We start from the raw sequence: 13,176 nt of genomic DNA, 5'->3' as shown, positions 1-13,176 counted from the left end.
AGTCACTGCTTAAGAGGAGCCAGCTGTCAGTTGTTATAGTGCTGATGCTGGACAGCTGAGCTCCTCCCTGTTAAAATATCTGGCCTCTTGTCAGCAGGGTGTGAAGCAGCCAGGAGAGCTAGATAAGGAGCATACCTGCACTCTGTAGAACACCCCAGTATCTGAAAGAAAGACTGAGAGAAATACAGAGAGAGGGAGGGATTCTGTCCAGTTGCACTCATTATTTTTAAACAGCTTGCAACACCTAGATAATACTGTACATTTTTCATTAATCCAAAGGTTGTAATTGCATATTCAGGCATAATATTTAGAAAGATAATATTCTTTTTCAGAAAAGAAGGTTTCCTCTTCATCTTCACATTCAGGCAGGAGCCCCAGTGTCCCCAGCAGTAAAATCAGTGACATCATTGTCCTGTGTGTCAGTGACTCTGAAAGGGCTATGTTTTACCTAGAAGTTAACAGAGTCATGTTTCCCACAATTGTACTCATGTGTGTGGGGTCACCTGCTGAAAATCAGCACTGCACAGCCAAACAAAAATGTGAAAGTGAATGTACAGTACAAAAGACTGTTCAAAGATTATATGTAATTGGCATTAAAATGCATGTTTTTTTAAGTTTCCCTTGTATTTCATTAAATGGTGGTATTGGGAACCCAGCTTGTACCCCTTTGGATTGCAGTCGCTCTCCTAGTGACAGCAGCAGGAGCAGAGAAGAACTTTTTGAAGCTCAAGTTGATTAAAACATACCTGAGGTCTAAATTACAGGCAAATTAATTTATAGATTTAATAAATCTTTCCCATCTGCTTAGCCTGACTGATCTCACCTGCCTTGGTATTGAGTGCACTTGTATTTTTCAAAATTTCTTACATAATTTTATATTTATTCCTGCAATTCCTTTCTACAAAGGTTTCAGTGCAGTACTCTGATTTACTCAAATTTGGAAGTAACAGAGATCCTGTTTGTCATTATGTATTGTTGTTAATGCTCCTTTGTATTACTTTCAATGTTAGAATATGTTATCTTTGTAAAAGGTGTGCCTCATGTGTCCTGTGTATAAGTTCGTTATTATGTGTTACGTTCTGTTTTTTTTTAACTCCCCTCCCATGCGGGAATCCATTTTTGGAAGTGGGCGTTGTCACACCCTGTACACCCAGAGGGTGCTGCTTTCCTGTCCTGTTCCTAGTTCCTGTGATTATTCATGTCTTTCCGGTGTGTCTTGTTGTGTAGCCTATTTACTTCCTGCTTCTGCTCTGCTCCTCGCTCAGCATTGAGGTTCAGATGTCCTGAGACCCGCCTAGCACCATGTCACTCCTGTCCTTGACCTGAGGGCATAGGTTTCTATACGGCATGTCCTGAACAGCTGAACCCGGGCTAACCCCCATCTCTCCGCTATGCATAGGGTCTTTTATGCTCTCCTGCCATTCCACGGTTCGTCCCTTCCGACATCCGTGACAGGCGTACAGTATGCCTAAATTAAGTCTCTCTCTCTGGATTGGTTGAAGAGAGCGGTCCAGTTTTAAATACCGGTACAGGACGTCCTCAGATGAGTTTGAAGTGAGGTGTAAGAAGAAGAACGGTGGAAATGAGAGAGGTGTCAGACTTGTTTTCTTAGCTGTGGTGTTGGGATTGTTGTGGCACCTGTGTTTTGTTTATTTTTTTCCGTTATAGCTTAGTTTAGTACAGAGTAGAAAGATAGCTTGGAAAAGACTTTTCTTTGGCTTTGCTTCTTTCTCAGATACATGGGTTGTGGAATAGTGTAGTTAGTTGATTTTTTTACTTCCTAGTTTTTTCCACCATCCTACACATAGGGGTGTATTTCTGTCTGTTAAACCTTGGCTCATATGTTAGTCCCCATTCGCCCCTAGACTGAGCCATATTGGCGACGTAACATATGTGTTCATCAAAGCTGTATGATTAAGGTTTTCTAGTATATAATTCATTTATCTTAAAGTGATATCTTATAATCTGTTATCAATGAAGGCCTGTTTCCTCTCTCATCATGCTGTCTGCAACAACATCTGTGGCTCCCGCCCATCACACTATTACACTTAAAAAGCTCTTGCAATGCCCACAAGAGGGTGCTCATTGCCAACATCAACAGTATCAATTTCACTGAGCTGCTCTGTTTCTGTCTCTACCTGGTGTGAGTGGGTTCCAGCCTATCAGTCTTCTTCCTCTTCTCTCCAGCTCTATCAGGCTAATCTCGTCTCCTATCTCCTCTCACACTGGGCATATTTTATCCTCATGTACTTTTCAAAACGACCCACTTTTCACACAACATTATAGGGCAGTTAATAAAAGCTTAAGTGTGGCTATCTTTATACTCGCGAATGAAGAAATGGGACACTTTTACATCCCTGATTTCTTCTGAAAATTATTATATTATATTTGCAAAAGATCTATACATTTGTCAAATTACACTTTGCACAGTGACAATGCAATGAGAAATGTATTGCAATGAGAAGCAATATAATTATTAATATTGCATCTGTATTGGTATAATATGGGAACATTTAGATGGTCAGATGAAGAACAAGACTGAGAAAGAATTAAACTGCAAGGAATCTGGAATCAAACTTATTGAAGGACACTTGGATATCTTTGACTGTTCTTGGATTTTTTTTCTGGTTTGAATCCCACCTGTGGAAGGACTCAGAGTGTGTCCTCTCTCTTTTTGCATCTTCTAAATGCTTTTTTGAAACATTCAAAAATAAATAAATTGATTTCATCCCTTTTTTATATCGTGGGCAACTTTATTTCTTCGGGAAAAATTTTAATACAGAGACGACAGAAGGACAGTGCTGGAGATCTTGAGTGGGTCCTCCCTTGTCTTTAAAGTCTTTTGTGCTGTACCACTGATGGTTTCTTTAACTTATAGCTCAAGGGCTGTTTGTTTTACTGCTGCTATCAAACATTCCTAATCAACAGCAGTGTATTCTTTATCTCAGATTTTACATTCCAGGTGTTTACAGATGCCATTCAAGTGTTTGTACCATACACATCTGTCCCATGTCAATATGGTTGTGCATGTCCCAACATGTGTGGCACAGTTCCATTAAAAGAATCAACTAAAGTAAACCAGAAGCTTAATGATAATAATTGCTTACACCTTTATAGCGCTTTTTTGGACACTCCACTCAAAGCACTTAACAAGTAATGGGGACTCCCCTCCACCACCACCAATGCGCAGCATCCACCTGGACAGCAGCCATAATGTGCCAGAACGCTCACCACAAATCGGCTATCAGTGGGGAGGAAACAGAGTAATGAAGCCAATTCAAAGAAGGAGATTATTACGAGGCCATGATTGGTAAGGACCAATGGGAAATTTGGCCAGGATGTCGGGGTTACACCACTACTCTTTTCGAGGAACGCCCTGGTATTTTTAATGATCACAGAGAGTCAGGACCTCGGTTTTACGTCTCATCCAAAATACAAAACATTTTTACAGTATAATGTCCCCATCACTATACTGGAACATTAGGACCCACATAGTCCACAAGGTGAGCACCCCTTGCTGGCCCCACTAACACCTCTTCCAGAAGGTCTCCCATCAAGCTATTGATCAGGCTCACACCTGTTGAGCTTCAGTGGGTTGCCAGTTGTGAGTTGCAGGGTAATATAGCTGCTGTCCCCAATGTTTCTTACATTCTGGGTAAATTATTAAGATTGCCAAGTGTAGGAAAAAGAAAAGACAAGCCAGTTAAAAAAGAGACCAGAACAGAAAGAGAGAAAAGAGTGGATATGAGGGTACAGAACATAAATTGGTGGTCAGGTAAGAGGTCCTTGTCCAGGTAATCCATAAAGACCAGATTGGAGCTGAGTATTTGTACCTTGCTAAGAGCGAACTATGATTTCCTGAGTGAGGAATCCCTTGGTTAAAAACAGCCTTTCTTGATTAGTTGGTGCATTTTAGAATAGGAAAATAGGTTCCCATTCATTTTATGGCATCCAGACGTAGAGAGAGAAATTTAACCACAGGTTGTAATCTATTTACTTTAGGCAGTTTTATCTTATTCTAGTAAGCTTAAACAGTCAGAAATGTCAGCAGGTTGTCTGCCCTGCAGGAGTGTCCCAACACTGAGCTCAGTAAATACTGACATTGAGCAAGACCATCTCCTGCTCTTCTGCTGAAGAATTTCCCAAAACATTCTTCAGGTTTTCTCAATTACCAGGTGGCCAAATCAGCTCATGGCCATAACACAGCCAAGTGACAGCAAGCCATATCTCTTTGACTGCAGAGGAAAAGAGGAAAACCAACACAAAACCCAAACCCAAAGCTCCAACTGTTTTCACAGCTCAGATTTCATCTAACTGTCTGTGACATGATTTGTAAACAGGAAGGAGATTTGCATACCTGTGCCGCCTTACTGCTCCAAGCACTTTAAGACTCACAGTGTGGATCAGTCACTGATCAGCCCTTTCAGAGTCACTGACTCACACAGGACAATGATGCCACTGATTCTACTGCTGGGGACACTGGTGCTCTTTGCTCAAGGTGAGGATTAAAGTCTTTGTCTTACTATTGTCTTACTATTAACATGTATGTCCGCAGACTGTACATTATAAGACACTCGTTATCCATCTTGAGTTACACACGACTTTGCATACACTTTCCTGTCGGCTAGCTAGCTCATGAGGGTGCACACTCGAGGCTTGGCTAGCAGTTTCTTATTTTCATACACGCAATACATTATCTCCTCTTATTTCAAAATCCGTTTCTGTTACCTGAAGAGACACAAACACAAACTCCGTTTCTCTTCATTTGTACTTATCTGTGTGAGAGCACGCTCTGTCTGTTTGACTCTTCCGTCTTGCTATCCGAATTCCTGGTATGGTTGCCTCTTGGGTCCAAACTCGATACCCGTTTTCAGCTTGGCTTTATAATGTCAACGTGGAGTGGTGCATGCGCCCATCTTCCAGTAAAGGAAGTACCATTTTTACAGGAGGTTAAAAATAAGTGAAATATATTCAGGGTTGGTGTTTTTTTTATACATTCTGTTTACACTATTCTTTAAAAGAAAGAGAGAATTCCCATGTTAGGGAAATTAGTTTATCTGGGGTGAAATGCAGCTCCATAATTTTCTAACAGTGGTACAGTCCAAGGGGGCAGGGCCATATGGTACCTATTTAGGAAGTGGGGATAGATCTAACGGGGTTTTAGGCTCGTTATCGCTACAGTGTGGAGCTGATAGAACCTAAGTGTGCTAGAACTCCTGACCTCTTTCTTAGAGAAAGGGTTTTTTTTTTTGTTTTGCTATATATAAATAGTCTGTGGGGAGCATTGTCATAATATACCATCATCTTTGCACCTAAGCGCAATTGAGCCATCATTTACTTTTAAAAGGACTCACTTGGGCACCCCTCCTGCCCTCCCTGTGACAATGTATCATAAGTACAAAAGGTAAGTTTTAATTCCTTAGTGTAAATATAGCACATGTGTTTACTGAGACAAGTTCATACACAAATGTTTACTGTATAACAAGCAAGTATTAACAATTCTTTTTGTTACCATCTCACTTTCAGAGTCCAGTGGACAGATTGTTCTGATTGTTCAGTCTCCAGCTCAGTCTGTTCTCCCAGGAAGCTCTGTCTCGATCAGCTGTACAACTAGTCAGTCTGTTAGCAGCTATCTCAACTGGTACCTGCAGAAACCTGGCCAGACTCCACAGCTCCTGATATATTATACCTCCAATCATCAGTCTGGGATTCCTGACCGTTTCAGTGGCAGTGGGTCTGGGTCACAGTATAAACTAACCATCACAGGAGTCCAGGCTGAAGATGCAGGAGATTATTAATGTCAGCAGGGTGTAAGCTTCCCTTTCACACAGTGATACACGTCTGTACAAAAACCTCTCTCAGCTCTACAGGAGCTGCTCGGGCTCATCAACAGGAACTACAGAGGACTGAGAGCAGCTGCAGAGCTGCTTCTTCTGCATTGAACTGAGCTGGGTTTGTATATCATTTATGAAATGTATTCTTATATTAAATTTTAAAAGTAATCTGTAACAAAAGTACAGTTATTGTTCATAATGTTCTGATACAGAATATGAAAATATGTTATTTTCTTCTAAGAGTTGCATTACTTTACTGTTTTAAATTTACAATAAACAAAAACCTTTTTTCAAGTTAAACAATGAAAGTGATAGAAAGTGGACAAATCTCTAACTAGAGCTAAACATTAGATTTACTCCTCACCAAAATAATATTACAAATGGGGGGTTACAAAAAAGGGAATAGCAGACAATGACCAAGCAGATTATATATAGACAAATATACCCAAATAGTTTATATGATTAGAGGCACATGAGTTCTTTGTTTTCTGGGACAGCTATGGTTGAAAAAGAAATAATGAACACTCCCTGGGTTAAACAATATTTATGTCATTTATGTCATTATGTCATTTATGGTTACAATATTTATGTAATTTACATATTTACAATAAAAACTTGTTCAAGTAGGGGCTGCGTCAGCATTCGTAGGCTACAAAGGAACAAGTAAGGATTTATTCCATGCTGAAAAGAGAAGAAGAGAAACAACGTTTTGGTTGTGGAGCCTGAAACACCTTCCACAGACACCTGAAGAAGGCTCCACAAATGTTATGTTTCTTTTTTTGTCTTTTCAGCATGGAATTAACCCTTACTTGTTCGTTTACAATAAAAAGAATGTGGATTTTAAAATGGTTAAAACATTTATTGTAACATGATGGATTTTGATATGCATATGTTAAAGATGGCGAACCCTAAATAAAGAAACTGCTTTTAAAATTAGCTCTGTAGCATTTAAGACTCCTTTTCCCCCACAGTAGGGTCTTTACAGATGCAGCCATTCAAAGTGAGCGGTACAGACACGTACCGCAGGTAATTGGCTGCGGCGTCGCGCATCATGATGCAAGATACGGGGTACCGCGGTACATAATTGGTTGACCGACAGGGGCACTCGTGGTCCGTTGGTCTGTCGTAGAAAGACTTACAGTAAACGTCTTTACTGTGCCCGTTGTAGATATTGAATTTTACCACAGAAGGGAAATCTTAGTAGCTGAGCATAAAAAGAATAGAAGCATACTGAAACGCGTGTGAAGGCCATAAATGATATTATTTTTGGAACATAAACATACAGTACTGTATATGGCTGATCTTGGTACTTTAAAGTAAGAAATACACACCAGTATTCCATTTCTCCCTAAACATTTTAAATGTTCATTTTGTAACGCATAGGTGACTATTCATTGTTATTAAAAAGACTTAAATTCGATCATGTTGTGATATTTAGAAATATAAATTTGTTTGGTGCGAGTGAGGTTTTATTTAATCTCTGACCAAGGGAAACGTTTCATTTTTTCAAAGAAATGTTTGTTAAAAAATAAAGTCATAGTTCCATGGGATTCAATCACAGACCATGTGACATGGAAGTCAGGAAACTAACACACAGTGCCACCAGATTTGATAACACTATAAAAACGCTATAAAATAATGTGACTAGGCACAGAACAAGTTTACAGCACAGTACAATAATAAATGCTGACCATGACTTTAGAAGCATAAATTACCTTACACTCAATTTAAACACAAGCTGTCTTTCTGTATGAACCTCTAAGCTGGTTCATACAGAAATGTAGAAATCCATTAGCCTGATTATGATTAAAAAACACATAATTAAACACGCGTTTGCGATTTAAATCAGAACACGATTTAAATCAATATAAATGTTTATATTGTAACGCATACTGTCCAGCCTCCATTTCTCTATAAAAATTTACTCTATTGCACACACACACACAATAGAAGCAGGAACCGTTGTCAGAAGGGAAGAAGGTGACTATTCATTGTTATCAAAAATGACTTAAAATCGATCATGTTGTGATATTTTGAAATATAAAAGTCAATTGATTGTCCATAATATCGCTATTCTATTTTTTCAAAGAAATGTTTGTTAAAAGAAAAGTCCAGCACCAGCTGGATTTGAACACACAACCTGTGAGTTGTTAGTCAAGCACATAGACCAGTAGGCTACAGGGGAAGTCACATGAACAGGGAGGCAAAACAGCCCTACACAGCCCTGTCGCAGTACACAAATATAATCATATCGTTATTAAATTCTTTAGATACGCGATTCCATATTATATTAGCAGAAAAGCTTAAAACTACCACTTTTTCACACGCTATTTCACATGCTAGTTAAATACTTTGATGCTTAAAATCGTTAGGGAGAAATGGAATACCGGTGTGTATTTTTCCTTTAAAGTACCGATTCCTGGAATCTGACTGGCTGACACCCTTCTTAAGTGGTTCCATAAAATCTGTCATATGGAAAAGAAAGCGTTGATACATACAAGTATCTTTTAATACAGTCTTTGCTGTGCTCTTGAGGATCCTTGTGATATTTTGAGCTCTATTTGAATGATAAGTGTCGCATTTTAAATAATTTTCGTAGTTAGAAATTATGAAACACCCTGTTAAAAGCAAGGAAGTTTTTATGCCCGTTGAAGTAAAACAAAATGCCTGACAAAGTATGGCTTGGACAGATTCCAAGTGCTTGTACAAATGTGCTAAAGAAATTATACTTTGAGTATACAGCTTGTCCAAAGTCATCCATTATTAATACTATTAGTAATATCTTCGGTAAAGGCTTTGATGCATAAATATTTCTGATAAAGGTATGTTGTGTACTTTTGTCCAACTGAGCAATCTTGCTTTCATAAAATATACCAACATTTTAATGACTGATGATTAACATGCTGTAATACACAGTTCAAAATTAAAAGCTCAAATGCTGTACATGAGAGGTTAAGCTCCCCCTGGCGGTTTTACAGGGTGACGCCGGATAGTTTCCGGCAGAGCGTCAAATGACATGCGATTAACCACATGACACTGCGTGACACTGCGTGTCACCGCGTGATACCGTGACACGCCCACCGGGGTATGCCGCAAAATACCCCACCCATTTTGAATGGCTGCATCTGTATATCTCTCAGAACCACCATTGCACCCACAGTCCAGCACCAGACTTTAGTCTTGCATAAATGCAATTTATTCTTTAGTGATTACAACATGTCTCACTGTGTACTCAAAAACATTGAACCCACGACACACAAAGTTTCTCCGAGGGACACACTCGATCACCAGAGGTTCAATAACCCATTTACTGTAGGTGGAAAATAAAATGGTCCTTCAATATTATTTTCCCTATACAGTACATCAATTCACGAACAAGGAAACCATTTGTCCCCAATAGTTCCTGTTTGGAAGAAGAAGCAAGAACTCCCTACAGTCCAGTCTCCCCAGTCTCTGTACTGGAAATCCTCCCGCAGGCATTGTTCCACTCTGTCTGTGTCCTCAGTACCGACTCTGCAGCCCAGTTCCTGTGTTCTGCCCCCAGGAAAACGAAGTTCTAGCACAGGGCCTCAGTTCTGGCACTAAGGTCTTTCCTCTCTCCTGTCTTACAGAAGACAGCTTCTCCTGCTCTGCCCATCATACATAAAGGCCGGTGTTTCCTTTTCTGCCTCAAGTGTGGTCCAGAGTGGATTAGCACCACCTCAACTTTCCCTGTGTCAATTTCCAAGGTGTAATAATTGTAGGGACAAGGCCTATTATTTCACTTAGAATTAAGTGATATTAAGTATTTCTAAAAATCTTTGGGTGCCTGGACCAAACAGCCTGTTGCCTGTCACAGGAATGTAGTGAAAGAGGCCCTTCTCTGTGTTCAGCCACAGTATGACCTAGAGGTCTTTGCGTGAGAGCAAGTGAGGGAGACCATTTTATCTTTTGGATAAGGATCTCTCCCGGGACAATGCAGAACCATTATCAATTCTCCCTTAAGATGGATGTTGACTGCTAGCATCTGGATGTCTGGCAGAGGGACATAGGCACATCCAGAAATAATCAGAATCAGAATCACTTTTATTCGCCATTATGTCAGTTACAGGAATTTGCCTTGACACATTTGGAACCTGCTCAACACAAAAATCATAGAGGTGCAAAAGGAGCATTAACATTACTAACATAATTACATTGGACAATATACAAAAGGTGGGAAGTCACAAAAACACAGTCACAATACGTGCTCATAGTTCAGTACAGATATGCAGAACATATAGACATTTATAAGACACAAAAAAATTCACATTTTACAGTACAGTGGAAATGTACAATCAACATTATAGTATATGCAGGACACATTGTAAGTTCAGAGCTTATGCGAAAGTACAGTCTGAGGAGTTAGCTGCAACTATATAAAGATGTTGGGAAAACGCACTGGTTCTTGTGCAAAATCTACAAGATATACTGCATGAACCAAGTTGGCAATAATACTAACTCAATGTTTTTCAGCTGAAATAGGGAGTTGTAGGAGGAGGATGCTGGTTAAGCAGAAATATGGCATTGGGTAAGGAACTGTTCAAGTGTCTGTTGGTTTTGGTTTTTATTACTTTTATATTTTCCGGAGGGAAGCTTTTGAAATAAGTGATGTCCCGGGTGGGAGGGATCTGCAGCAATCTTGGTGGCCGGATTTACTGCTCTAGATTTGTAAAGCATGGCAAGGGATGAAAGATAAGGCGCTGCAATTTGTTTTTGGACTGTGCAGTAGCAGAGCCAAACCAGACAACAATAAAGGAAATGATCACACTTTCAAAAATTGCTCTGTAGAATATGAGAATAGATTGTGCAATGCCAAGCTTCTCGGGATGTCTCAAAAAGTACATGCTCTGCTGTGCTTTCTCTATAATGGCAAAATGTTTTCATCCCAGTGGAGAGTGTTAGAGATAATATGACCCAGGAATTTGCAGGATTCCACCACATTGACAGTAATGTCCTTAATTACCAGGGGAGGAAGGTGCTGGAGGGTGGTTTCTGAAGTCAATTATCTACAGTTTTAGTGGTGTTGAGATCCAAGTTGTTAGTGATACACCACGTTGTGAGGTGATCCACTTTCTGTACCGGCTCTCATTGCCATTTGTGACGAGGCCTATAAGAGTGGTGTCATATGCAAACTTGATAAATTTAACTGAGGGGTCGCCAGAAGTGCAGTCATTGGTGTACAAGGAATAGAGTAGAGGAGAGAGCACACTTGTGCTGATAGTTCGACAGTTTGAAAGATAGGGACCCACTCGAACATACTGCTTATGGTTAGTCAGAAAGTCGAGAATCCATTTACAAATGGACTGGCTTACATTCATTTCTGAGAGTTTGCTAGGAATGATTGTGTTGAATGCTGAGCTAAAATCCACAAACAGGATTCTAGCGAGCGTGCCTCTAAGGTCCAGATGTAGCAGGACAAAGTGTACGCCCATATTCACATCATCATCTACTGACCTATTAGCCCTAGATGCAAACTGCAGGGGATTAAGGTGAGTAGCAGTGACAGTCTTCAGGTTATTGAGAATCAAGTGTTTAAATGCATTAATTATCACTGTTGTTAGTGCGATGGGTATGTAGTCATTGAGGCAGGTTATTTTGTCCTTTTTTGGAACAGGAACAATAATAGAAGATTTAAAGCAGTGCAATTTAAATTCACTGCTTTATCAGTGCCTGCTATGAAACCTTACGGTGTTCATCCTGCAATGTTGTTATGAACAATATCAAGTGCATATCTGCTATCAGCATATACTGTATTGTGAAGTCTTTTAGATGACATCTACTGGTTTTACATCCATTCCCGGAGGACATTAATCTTGGGTTCCACTTTGGTGGCTGAATTAAACTATCCTGTTGCTGTTTACTGAGCACTATTCAAAAGTAGATGATGTAACTGCTCAGTGTAAATGAAATAGTTTTTGAGGGTCAGTAATGCCCAATGCTGGAGCAGCAGTTCATCAGATTTTGCTCTGTGCAAGATCTTAGGGGAACTGTCAGTCCTCCCTTCATTCTTTCAATCAACATTAACAACAAACTTCTATTAGTCTTTTTGTAACAGTTAAATTATTTTTTTATTGTTGAAACATATTTACTTACATCCTGTATTTTACTCAGCATATTTTATAAATTGGCAGCAATAGGTGTGAAACAAGCAGTTCTATTATCTAGATGCTTATAATCAATAGAGAATCTCCAGGAGCCATCTCAAGCTGGGACTTGACATACTGACAAATGTTTATTGGATATCATTGGAGATACCATACCCTTAGCACAGCTATTGGATTTCTTTGAAATCTGCTTCAGTTTCTTTCATTGTTTCATAAGGTTATGTGGTTGACCTTTATTTACAATTTCCACACATTCACCTCAATAATTTTTCAACATCACCTATACTTTAGTGTGGTTCTTAAAAATAATACCTATATCTTTTTTTAGTTTCAATGTGATTCTAGCCTTGTTTGTTCACATTTGACTAAATTCATGTTGTATTCTGTATTATTTTAGTTCCTGTTCAAAAATTTAGAACAATGTTTTGTGTTAGTGGTAAAGTATGACAAATCCTTGGCAAATATTCCAGGTTAGGGTGTTAGCGTTTAACCTGTGTGTTCCTTGTTGTGGATAAACAAGTGATAATTTGTAATAATTTAATCATTTGTGTACTGCCCATATCGATTACCAAAAAGGCCCCAGATCAGAGCAGTACAAGAAGTGATTTTGTGAAAAATAGCAGTAATTGGTTTGTGCCTAGCAGGGTTGTTAACAGAAGAAGTGGTCAACTTGAAAGAACAGGATGTAAACCACCCAAAACTGAATCAAACCCACCTCACCGGTTTGTACTGCAAGAGGCTATACTGTATTAGAAATCTTTAGTAAGTTGTCTGTTCTGAGAGGCAGACTCCTCACTATGGTTTTGCATTTAATGGCTGAATCTGCACAAGGGCGACTCCTGCTCCTCTGTTGAACAACCATGGGAAGAAAAAAACAAACTTCACAAAAAACAAGATCATCTTTCTTTATAGCATAAATAAATGCGGATTGAAAGATGAAAACTATTTTTTCTCAATTGTGTGCACATCCAAAGATGACTGAACTTTTCAGAGAAATGTGCTTATCTTATAAAGTTGACCATATGGGAGCAGTCATGTTTTTCACTCAATGTGGGAATGAAATTTCTTTGCTTGTTTTCAGAAATTATGAAAGTAATGTTAAAAGTCAAACCCCTGTATCTGAGATGATAATTAAAGAAAAGTACAACATTATTTGAAGTAGTAGTTCAGGTGGGTAGCTGCGTCAGCATGTGTAGACTGCAAAGGAATATAGGTTT

General features: G+C 39.2%; 1 long non-coding RNA gene across 1 annotated transcript; it reads left to right on the top strand.

Annotated features, from left to right (window-relative positions):
* Nucleotides 1-4,309: 4,309 nt before the first annotated feature.
* LOC148646793 (uncharacterized) lies at nucleotides 4,310-6,770 on the top strand. The gene is made up of 2 exons (XR_015927527.1): nucleotides 4,310-4,498; nucleotides 5,527-6,770. It is a non-coding gene; the product is annotated as an uncharacterized LOC148646793 (long non-coding RNA).
* Nucleotides 6,771-13,176: the final 6,406 nt, after the last annotated feature.

This window comes from Lepisosteus platostomus, chromosome 16, assembly GCF_059453375.1.
Source record: "Lepisosteus platostomus isolate fLepPlt1 chromosome 16, fLepPlt1.hap1, whole genome shotgun sequence".
In the NCBI taxonomy this organism is placed as follows: Eukaryota; Metazoa; Chordata; class Actinopteri; order Semionotiformes; family Lepisosteidae; genus Lepisosteus; species Lepisosteus platostomus.
The sequence above is the reverse complement of the archived record's forward strand: the minus strand, read 5'-3'. Positions and strand labels throughout refer to the sequence as shown.